The sequence below is a fragment of the Lactuca virosa genome, chromosome 5, assembly GCF_052849685.1.
Source record: "Lactuca virosa cultivar CGN04683 chromosome 5, Lactuca_virosa_CGN04683_v6, whole genome shotgun sequence".
NCBI classification, from domain to species: domain Eukaryota; kingdom Viridiplantae; phylum Streptophyta; class Magnoliopsida; order Asterales; family Asteraceae; genus Lactuca; species Lactuca virosa.
Window position 1 is genome coordinate 40491017 of NC_136430.1, and position 12661 is coordinate 40503677.

A 12661-nucleotide genomic window follows, 5' to 3' on the forward strand; every position below is an offset into this window, starting at 1 on the left:
AGCGCAAAGACTACTGCTGCCAACTCCAGATCATGAGTGGGGTAGTTCTTCTCGTGCTCTTTCAGTTGTCAAGATGCATATGCTATTACTTTATCTCTTTGGGTTAGAACAAAACCTAACCCAACTCCAGATGCATCACTATAAACTGTGAAATCTTGAACTCCGCCAGGTAAAGAAAGAATTGGTGCTTCACAAAACTTCTTCTTTAATTCCTCTAAAGCTTCTTCATGGTTCTCACTCCATGTATATGTAGCTCCTTTATGGGTCAAAGTTGTCAATGGAGCGGTTATCAAAGAAAAGCCTTGGACAAACCTTCTATAATATTCAGCTAATCCTAGAAATCTTCGAATCTCAGTGGTACTTTTTGGTCATTCCCACTTCATCACAGCTTCGATCTTTTCTGGGTCAACCATTATTCCTTTCTGGTTAACCACATGACCCAAAAATTGGACTTCCCGAATCCAAAAATCACACTTGAAGAACTTTAAATACAACTTCTCCTCCTTCAAAACTTCTAAATAAGTGCTTGTCATCCTCCTGTTGGCTCTTTGAATATACGATAATGTCATCGATAAACACTATTATGGATTTGTCGAGGAAAGGTTTATAAACCCTATTCATCAAATCCATAAATGATGATGGAGCATTGGTCAGTCCGAACGACATAACCAAAAAATCATAGTGTCCATATCACGTTCTGAAAGCAGTCTTCTCTATATCCTGCTCTCTCACCTTTAGCTGATGATAACCTAAACTAAGATCGATATTTGAGAAATAGCTCGTACCCTGCAGCTGATCGAATAGGTCGTCAATCCTTGGCAATGGGTACTTGTTTTTCACTGTTGTGTTGTTTAGCTCTCGATAATCTATGCACATCCTGATGCTACCATCCTTTTTTCACGAGTAACATCGGAGCTCCCCATGGTGATGAACTAGGTGTAATGAAACCCTTGTCTAATAACTCCTGAAGTTCTATCATTAGCTCATTCATCTCTGTCGGTGCTAATCGGTAAGGTGCTTACGCTATAGGTGTGGTTCTTAGTAACAAGTCTATTCTAAAATCCAATTGTCTCTTAGGAGGTATTACAGGTAGATCTTCGGGAAAGACTTCTAGAAATTCATACACCACGTGTATTCTTCGTATCTCTTTCTTTACCTTCTTGGCATCGATCATGAATGCAAGATATGATGTATATCCTTTGGACAAACATTTTTCGGCTTTCATCATGGAGATGATTCTAGAATTTACTCTACGTTTGTCCCCGTACACCATAAATGGTTCTCTTCCATGTGGTTTGATCACTACAATCTTCTTTCTACACTTGATGTCAACATCGTTCACACTAAGCCAATTCATTCCTAACACTATGTCGAAGCCGTTTAACTCAATGGGCAACAATTCTTCATGGAATTTATTCCCATTCAAGTCAATGATGATATTCCTAATGCAATCACTAATAGGTACAAATTTTCCACTAGCAACCTCTACTACTAGAGCACTATTTAGTTTATCTATAGGCAATGCTAGTCTTCTACCAAATTTATGTGATATAAAGGAGTAATTAGCTTCGGAATCAAACAGTATATTGGCAGGAAAACTATTTACTAGAAAGGTACCTGAAGAGACATCTGCTTCCTCCCTTGCTTCTTCTAGTGTATTCTGGAATGCCCTCTCCTTTGGCCTAGGTGGCACATTGGGCTTTGTAGCCTTTTTCTTTTTTCGGGAAATCCTTCGCAATATGCCCTTCTTCATTACATCCATAACACACCTTCTTGTTGGATGTACACTAGTTGGCGTAATGACCAATCCTCGCACACTTGTAACAGGTCAACTCCTCGTCACACTTCCCATAATGCTTCTTCTTGCACCTCTCACACCATTTTGCTTCTGATCCACCTCCAAGCTTTTTGGAACCAAATTTTGAAAATCTGCTCTTCTTGTTAGACCTTGAAGATCCGTCAAACTTCCTTTTCTCTCCAACCTTCGTTCTCTCCTGACACTTCTCCCGAAGCTTGGTCTCCACATTCTTGGTTGCTCTGACAGCTGCCTTCAAAGTGGTTGCCATCTTTACCATTGGACTAAAGTCTGTTGGTATCCCATTATCAAACTTCTCTATCTTGGAGAGTTCAATAGTTACCAAGTAGGGGAATAGCTTCATCTACTCGGTGAATGCGGTGGCTTACTCATCAACACTCATCTTCCCCTTCTTCAGGTTCTGAAACTCGTTGTTCATATCTATTAAATCCACCTCCGAGCAGTACTGCATCTTCAACTGCTCCAGGAATGCTTCCCAAGACATCCTCAGGGCTTCTCCTTATGGCATTGTATCTGTCAACAATTTTCACCAACTTAAAACCCTGGTCTTTAGTTATCTGACTGCAAGAATGGGTTTATGCTTGTTGCTGCAGTTGCAGCTCTCAAATATCATCTCCATCTTGGAGATCTAGTCCATAATCTCTACTGGCTTTGGGCTTCCAGGGAGACTTGGTGGCTTGGCACCCATGAATTCCTTATACTTACACTTACATCCATCATTTTCTTCATTCCTCCTCACAGGGTTATCTCTTCTAACCACTTAAGGTTCCCCTCGACTCACAGTCTTGCCATTATTTCCTTCCTGAGACTATTCAATATATAACTCAAGTTGCTCAACAGGTGTGTAGGCTCTCTTCCATTATCATGAATTAGCTGCTTCATCTCTTCCCTGGTGCATGCTCGACTACACGAGGCTTGGGCGGCTGATTTCCATTAGGGTTTCCTAATCCTCTATGTGTTCTTACCATGATGTTCTATACACCAAAGAAGGCGTCCAGTGTACAGTGACGAGAATTAAGATAGGGAAAGCTCTATTTATGATAGATATATAAATCTCCCTATCACTTCGAAAAGTTACATGCCAGTTCTAATATCGTAGTGAAACTTTTAGAAACTTGAACACATAAAATTTCCAGATCCGGCCGGTAATAGACCATAGATCCGATCAATTAATAGCATCCTAAAGAATATAAGGCGTCTTCTATCTATAACATAAATAATTTAGCACATAAAAGCAATTTAGTCATCTTCCCTAAAATAAGCTAGTGCTCGTGTCTATTCAGGCATACTTCCTAAATTTAGCAGACACTTATATCACAATCATCGCTTAGCATTCTAAGTTTAAGTCTAGAAATCCTAAAAATTTCCTAGTTCGCATAAAGTAATGTTCTGATACCAACTGTTACATCCCCAATTTCACGGACAGAAAAAACCGATTTATTTATGCTTATTTAAAATCAGAGTATCCTTTTTGAAGAATAATATTGCGGAATTTGATCCCAAAAACATGAGAAATATATTATTAAACCATTTATGAAAAAACGAATTTTATTTATATTGAAAACATTGGGATGTCATCGTCAATACATTACATAAGCATAAACATAAATAATACAGGCCTTACGTTGGTTTATCTAAACTACTTGCCTATAAACATCCATAAATCGTTCATCATAACATCACACTTGTGCTCTTGTGGCACTACCTATAATACAAGAAACTGAGTGGGTCAGGCTTGGGAGCCTGATGAGCACATAGGGTTTTCAACCCACAATAATTAAATTTTGTTAATTGTATATTTTCATCAAAACATTCAACCCGATTACCCATTTCCGTTATCCCCACTTTCTATCCCTAAAGCATTTAAATTTAGGGGACCTATCCTAAGGAATCATCTTTGCGGGTAGACAACACCGCTTAGGGGAAGCCTTAGAAATATATGTCAATACGACAAGCATGGGGGGATGGAGTACACCTGGAGAACACTTAGTTCAAAAACACCTATAGGTTGTGACCCTGCTAGCGTTCCAATGGATTGTCTAGAATAGTATGTGGTCATCATCTTTACTCCGCTAGACGACTAGATCATATTTAAAGTTAAGGCCTCTCATCATCTATTTCGTCTTTCATCTCTCATCATATATATATATATATATATATATCATCTTTTATCTACCCATCTCTACCCAATATATTTGTAGGTATAAAAAAAATATATAGTTTAAATCAAGGAAAACATGTATAAATCGTTCATCTTGCATAGATATCAGGAACGCAGATAATAGACACATATAGCATGTAGTTATCTTAAATACTTTATATATATGAGTAGGATGAAAGTAACTATGCAATCACTTGATAAAGTGATGACTCGAAACTTGGACAGCGCTTCACTTTAGCACTTGGCTTTTCCTTTGACGTGACCTAAGTTCAACTAACACTAAGTATTAGGCTAATTTTCCTTACGCATAAAGATATCCTAGATCCACCTTTAATTTCAAAGTCTACTGATCTATAGCTGATAAGGGACAACCAGGTAGGATCATATCGGAGGTAGGGTCTATTTGGTATATAGAGTATATTTTTTGGAAACCACACTTTAAACACCTCACTAAATCTAGCCTAGACATCATCCCCGTAAGTAGATCAATCGGTAATATGACAAAACCACTGACAAATCTTATTTATAAATTCATAACAACGACTATGAATTTAAATATAAATTACATTAAAATAATATAGATTGTAATTTAACTTACTGAGATTCCCTAGACAAATGTCTGGAAATTGGACTGGCGGAACTTCGGGCTGATAGCTACTAGATACTGGGTTCATAGGGACTTCTAAACTTGCCAAAATATCCTAAACTCTATGGAAAATTTGGACCAAAAGAGTAGAAATTGACAGAGAGTTGTAGAGAGAGGTGTGAGGTATGGTTGAACACAAATGAGTTATTTATAGGTTGAGATACAGGCATGTGCAAGGGAAAGGGCATTACGCACCGCGCAAATGGTCGATGTGCTTTCCTGGGTGTGGTGTCACATGTGGGAATCTGGCTGGTGCTACGTGGCGGCTTCTAGAAGGTCGTGTGCGAGGCGCAAACGCGTGCAATGTTTTTCAAACTTCAAAATTATGTAACGTCTTCACACGATCTCCGTTTTTATGTTCTTTATATCCACGCGTAGCTATCGACGGGATCTACAACTTTCATTTAAACTTTGTCGTCTAATTTTAACTTTATTGGTTTTACTCAAGATTAGACTGTTAAAACCCATATAAAATGCATAACTTTTTCGTCCTATGTCCATTTTCGATTGTCTTTTTTATTGTTGGACTCCTATTAACAAGATCTTCAACTCTTGTTTATATTATTTCAACTAACAATCAACCGATCTAAAATTCGATATTTCGGTTATCTACTACTACGCTGAATCTTAGAAAAATCATAACTTCCTTTTATTGAAGTCGGATTTGGACTTCCTCTATATGTACGCTCTTGGTTTAACGACAACTATAACTTATTTAGATTACTAAGGCTAAAGAGTAACTTAACAAAAATTTACTTTCTACGACGCACGTTGCCAAATCGGGTCGAATCGTGAAACTTCGACAGACTATAACTTCTTCGTTATAAGTCTGATTTAAGCATTCCTTATATCCCCGGAATCCTTGTCATGACTACTTCAACTTTCATCAAGGGTATTCGGCCTAATTATTATTCTATTTTAGACGCGTATTTTATTCTTATTTTATGATGTTGTCGTAAGCACGTATACTACAAATAATTACACATAAATCACATAAGACTCAAATAATTTCCCTTTATTATATCAAATAAGTTACAATTGTTGACCCTAATTATTACATCATCTTATTAATGCCTAGCAAGAAAAGTGAGCGTTACAGATGCGATGGAGAACGAAGATCATATTGACTTAAATCAAGAAGGAAGCAGGTCTGATGAAGTATATGGGTCTGATGACAAAGTATCAAGTGAAAGTGACCAAGATTTTGAGCTAGAGTTTGAGTACAGCACCTACAATCCAACGGTTAAACGGAACAAGATGAGACCACTTCTGGGAGAGAGGTATGAATCACCCCATTAATTGAAGTTATGCTTAACTAACCATGCTCTTTATAGTGGCTATAAGATAAAGTTCAAGAAGTATGACAATGTTAGGCTAGTTGATGTATGTGCTAGTGATCCACAAAAATTTCAATGTCCCTTTAATGTTAAGGCTTCTTAGATGAGTATAGAGAGGTCATTTCAAATTAAGAAACTTGTTGACAAACATAGGTGTGTTAGGAATAACAAAAATACCAACCTTATGGGTCCAACATGGTTAGGAAACCAGTTTCTGAAAGAATTGATTAGGAAGCCCAAGTTAAAGTGTAAGGAAATGCAGGTAATTATCCAAAGTAGATTCCACTGTAATGTGTCCTGGTCAAAGTGCTATAGAGCAAAATGTAGGGCCATGTCTGTAATAGAAGGGATATTGAGTGGCCATTATGCTAAAGTATGGGATTATGGTGGTGAGTTGTTGGGATCAAATCCAGGTAGTTCAATTAAAATTTATGTGAGTCAAAACCAGGATAACATAACTACTTTCCAAAGAATGTATATCTGTTTTAAGGAAATAAAAGTAGCATGGAAGCTTGGTAGTCGTAGGGTTATTGGGCTAGATGGTTCTTTTTTAAAGGGTCAATGTAAGGGAGAATTGTTAATTGCTATAGGGAGGGATGAAAATAATCAAGTGTATCCTATTGCTTGGGTTGTGGTTGACATAGATAACAAGTTAAATTGAAAATGGTTCTTGGAAATGGTAGCAGATGATTTAGAATTGGATGGTGGAAGGGGTATGGCAGTAATTTCTGATCAACACAAGGTACTTCACAAATATTTTACTCTTTCTTTACTAGATACTTCATATTTACTTTATTGATGTAATTGTTTCTGTTAAATTTGGGGCTTCTTGATGCTACAAAGGAACTCATACCATTTGCACAGCATAGATAATGTGACAGGCATATATATGCCAACTTCAGAAAGGTGTATAGTGGTGTGGAGTTTAAAAATATGTTATAGGTTGTTGCAAAATCAATTGCTGAAGGGGAGTTCAACATGAACATGCAAAATATTAGGGATATTAGTCCATCTGCTTATGAACATCTAATGGCAATGTATCCTAGTTCATGGTGCAGGGCCTTCTATGGTGGAGGATTGGCATGTGAGGCAGTAGAAAATGGAAAGACTGAATGTTTTAATGCAATTACCGTAGATGTTATAAAGAAGCCCCTACTTACCAAGCTTGAGGAAATAAGACTATACATGATGGAAAGATTCTATAACCTAGAGGAAGAAGGACATAAATAGGATAATCAAATATGGCCAGAAACAATTAAGAAGATGGAAGCATTTGGTGAAAGTTTAACGTAACTAATCCTACAATTTAATTCACTAAATTTATCTTTCATATGCTAATAGACTTTTAGTTACAGGGCGTGATATGTTCATCCTAGTGGTGTAACTACTTTTGAAGTGAGGAATGATTTTTACTCCTATAGTGTTGACTTATAGGGGTATTCTTGTACTTGTAATTTGTGGGAAGTATCAGGGATACCTTGTGTACATGCCCAAGCTACCATTATGTATACACAACAAGATCCTGTGAGCTACATTAGTAGTTGGTTTGATAAAGAGAAATATATGTTTACTTATGGTTCTAACATACTACCAATCAATGGTAGCAATACGTGCGTGAAATTTCCTTATCTAAAGCCCCTCCCACCGATTGAAAGAAAGATGCCAGGAAGGCCAGCCATCAAGAGAAAGAGACATGTTTCTGAACACGAGGACAAGTTTTCACAAGTATCATCTAAGGGCAGAACTGTCCAATGTACAAACTGCCAGCAAAAGGGTCACAATAAGGTATCTTGCAAAAATCCCAAGGTGGTCTCTGATTCAAAGCCAAAGAAGAAATTGGGAAGGCTGAAGTTGGATCCTAATCTTACACATTGGAGAGGAGGTAGAAGGGGAGATGGTAGAGGCAATAGAGGTGGTTTTATAGGGCCTTTAGGTGGTAGAGGTGAGATGGGAGAAAGTTCAGATGGCCCACAGTTTAAGTATGAGTGTAAACCAGATTTTAAATTTGAGAAGACACTTAAGTTTGAGGTTAAACCAGAACTTGATGTGATGGATGAGGGGCATGGCATTGATATATCAGATATGGATATAATAGTAAACCCCATTCTAAAATTAAGGTCATTAAAGTATAGTGATGCTAAAATAATGTTTTCTCTTGTAATTAATGAATCTCAACTGGAGGAGTTTGGGCCTTTAAATGTGGTGAGTGTTTATTTTTAAGGGCATTACAAATCTAAGTCATTTTTTAAAAAGTATTTGTTTTTTATTCAGGAAACCAATGTTCAGAGTGAAAGTGTTACACAACACCCAATTCAAGAGATTCAAGAAGAGACTCAACCAGTACCAGTGGTTGAAGAAGAGGGCAATAGAGGTACTCAGTCTGAACATGATCAGAGTGATGAGGATACCCAAGAAATCAGGAGGAGGAACCCATTAGAGAGGATCACTGAGTTGAAGTTGAAGAAGCAGGTGGTGAACAAATTTGGGATGAGTACATACAATGCACTTACTTTAGAATAGGACGAATGATTGTGATGTGGTACCTTTTTGTAATTAAGTTATTGCGTTGGCTTTATATAACTCTGTGGGTTAAAAATTTCCCTTTGTAAATTTTTTGGAAAGTCAAACACTATGACATACTACCTATATAAACAATGGTGGTTTATGTGGTTGAATGGAATTTTTATGTTTTGGTACTAATTTATTAGTTTTGTATACTGCATGTAGTTTCCTATGGTTATTTGGAATGTACTTTGGTATGGTTTATAATGTCAACACATAACTTTACAGTATGCATTTCATACATCAAATACCATTAAATTAGAAGATCAAGTTTTCCACAATTCATACCATTACATTGCAAAAGAAACAGGGAATCCTAACATTGCATAGAAACATAATTAAAGATCCTAAAATTACATAACCATAACCCAAACAATTTCAATAAAACCAACCAAACACCAAATCTTCCAACCCTTAACAACCTTTCCACCTTCCACTTGCATAAGAATCTGTTGCACTACTTCTTTTATAGCTTCATCCATAAAGTCTTCAAATTCTTCATCATTGACTCCATGAATTCCTTGGTTGTAAAATTCATAGATCATCTGTTTGTACTAGTTGTTTGGTAATGGAGGATCTATATAGTCAAAGAATTTGCAATCCTTCTCCTTATCCTTCATTGGACAACCTTTTGCATAGTGTAACTACTATGGTGTTTAATTTCAAAGATTTGAAGATAAAAACCTCACATTGTAACTAATATGGGGTTTACTTTCAAAGATTCAAAGACACTCACCTTGTAATTGGGGAAACCAAGGAATATCCTTCCAGGGTTATTCGGTTTCCATGAAGTCCACCTGCCAGCTAGTTCATCAGAATCGCACCTTCTTCGAACTTGTATGGCTGACCTCTAAGCACTACTGTTGGAGATGGAGGAGGAGGAGGCAATCTTCAAGACTTCCAATTTGGTCGATTTAGGGTTTGTGTATTCTTAAATAACGTGAGAGAGTTAGGAATGGTCGAGCCAGCTTCCATGTAAGGAAAATAATGGCACGTCGATTTGTTACCGGTTGCAAGAGTGGTAACCGGGTAAAATGGGTCAATTCGCCAGTTTATCCGGTATTCCATGTTTTATCGTTAACATTTATTAGTTTAGGATTTTTTTTCGTGAATAGGGGCAAAATAATAGGACTTTAATGGAGATTTTTCTAATTATTAATAGGTTAAAGTTGAGTTTTTTTTTTATTTTATTTTTTATTAAATAGAGTTAAAATGAGAAAAATAAATATGGAATTGCTAAAGTTTTAATGTGTTTTAGCTTTGGTAGGGGTCGAATGAATTGAATGATAGGATGGTGATGGCACACGACGGAGAAGGTGCTAGAGAGGCGAGCATATTGTCAATTTTTCAAAATTCAATGACAAAACTCCCGGGAACAAATTCGTCAAAAAAAAAAAAATCAAAATATTTACTACAATTACATCCCAAATCTTTTAGGAAGGAAAACCGAAAAATAGCTAAATTCAGGCAACAAAATTGTAACATACTCTATTCTATAGTATATTCTCACATAAATGTTTCTTTTAATTAGTTTTTAAAAGAAAATGCTCTTAGCAGTTGGCATCGGGGGTCGGGGGATTTATAGAAGAACAAAAAGCGTCGGTGTTTGTGAATTGTGACTGCATTAAAAGAAATTTGAGCTTGTGCCCCCTCAATTTTGTATTAATTTTTCTTCGGTCATTGAAAGACTCCCAGTTCTTTTCAAACCCATGTCTTCATAAGTGAGTTATTATATACTAAATTATAATTATTAGGGTTGTTTATTGAGTGTTAATAATACCAAATTGAAACGGATTAAAATAGAACTAAACTCTTTTGGTAAACATTTTAGATATGAAACATGATAAAAGGCTCGAGTTGAGATTGATATTCAATGAAGTATTTTGAGAATCCTTCCTAATAAATAAATAATTTTTTTTCTACTTGTCAATTTCATATGCATTTGAACATATGTAATTTTGTGGTTAATTCTTAAAAATTAATTTCCACTTATCATTTTGTGGTAATTTTTGATTTTTTTAATTAACTATCTAATTTTTAGGTTATAGAAAATAATTAATGTGTCATTAACTTGTTTCCTTATATTTTCAAATTTTAATATGTTTCCTTCAATATATATAATTCAAATTGACATGTTTCTTTTAAAGTTCATTGTCATTTTAGGTAAAATGGTCTATATAAAAAAAATAATCAAACTTTGTTGTTTTTTATTGACAAACTAAAAAAAATATTATATGGTCAAAATATAATTATTTTTCTGTAGTTTGTTTTATTAATATAAATTGAATTATTTATTTATTCATCATTTTGTTTGTATATATATTTTGAAAATTTTATTTTAAAAAATACTTAATGTTTACACTTTGATATTTAATGTTTTTAAAAAAATATATATTTAAAGTTTATATCTTCATATATAATTTTTTTTAATCAACCCGTTTAGTACATGGGTTTCACACCTTGTGTGTTATTATGCAAAGATAAACATTTAGTTTTCTTGTATTTTTTTTTTTGGAAACGGCAAATATTATTAATAAAAATAAAACCCCCGACTAGTAAGTAACTATCAAGGGGAAAAAGACAAGCAACAGAAACAGAGTATGAAAGTTATCAAATACAAAAAGACGATGATGACCACTCTACCCATGAACAGATACCTCCTTTACGGCTTTACCCCTACATTTAACAGACGTATATAGAATTGATTTGATTTGCTCTAAACCATAGCTTTCTTGTATTTTATGAAGAAAAAAAACTATGGTATGGATTTATGTAAAGCAATAACATTCTATAGAGGAAAAGAAAGCTGATTTGCTGGTTATTATAACAAGTATCAACATTAACTACATTATATTTTACATATATACGATTCATCAAAAGTAGTAAAACATAAAATACAATAACTGAGAAAAATAGTTTGTATATTTTTCAAAGATGCCAAAACTCAATTAATTAATATAAAAATTAACACAAAACTAGAACATGGTACATGGAATCCATTCAAACAAAGCTCAGTTTAATTGCTTCGAGACTCCACTTTCTTTGTTTTTTTTTTACCTTTTCTTGCACAGAAAAAAAAGTTTAAAACAAATAAAATTGTAATTGCAATATAAAAATATACAAATTCAATAAAGAAATTACCTGAAAGATACCACGAAAAAAAAATTAAAAAGGTTTTTTTTGTTGCCAATAAAAGTGTAAATTTGTAATAAGTTTTGTCTGGAATATAGCCTTGTTTTTCTTGCTTTTTTCATTACAACATTTTTACTAATATGTTGATATAAATTGGTTGCTATACACATACATTGTTAGTGGAATATTGTGTAATTGATATTCGTCTGGAATTTTATAGAATTATTGTATATGTTTTAGATATTAGTTATGAATCAAATAAATTAGTTTAACTCTCAACAACTCGAGAATATGTTTAATAAATAAATAAAAAAAAATCGAGAGAAAAAAATACATGGGCTTAACCTATTGGGCTCCAAGGGTCCATTTTAAGACTTTTCGGTGGGTGCTACTTGCTCAGTTGCTTGTAATTTACTTTATTCCAGAGTGATTAAAATAATTGTAATTACTTTATTGAAATATTTAAAGAAACTTTTAAGATTTAAGTTTTTTTTTTTTTTTTTGAACGGCTTTTCAGATTTAAGTAACCATTTAATTTTAAATTTAGTACAACATGCTGAGTATATGTAATTAAATATTTGGGTAACTTGTTTAAATTATGAGTTGTAAACTAATATAAAACTCAATTTTATTAAGTAGTATTAAGTTTTATGAATACTCTATATGAGTGACTTTATTTTTTTTCTAGTTTTTACCATCCGATTTTCACAATTCAAATTTCAATATAAAAGAGTATATACTCGAGTAACATAGTTTGACATGTATATATGATCAAATTTAAACGACAACTCAAATATTAGTAAGAGCCTAATAACTTCTTTTCCTAATGTAATTTTTTTTCTTTTTTTTTTCTTAAAAAAACACCATAAATGTTTGGGTTACATTGTTTAATTAATACTGTATCCCGAAGTATTATTATCACTAAGTTTTAGTCTAATATTTATTGCGACTAATTATTAGTCTAGATTCATCATTAACTCAAAATTTACTTTCATGATCTATCAATT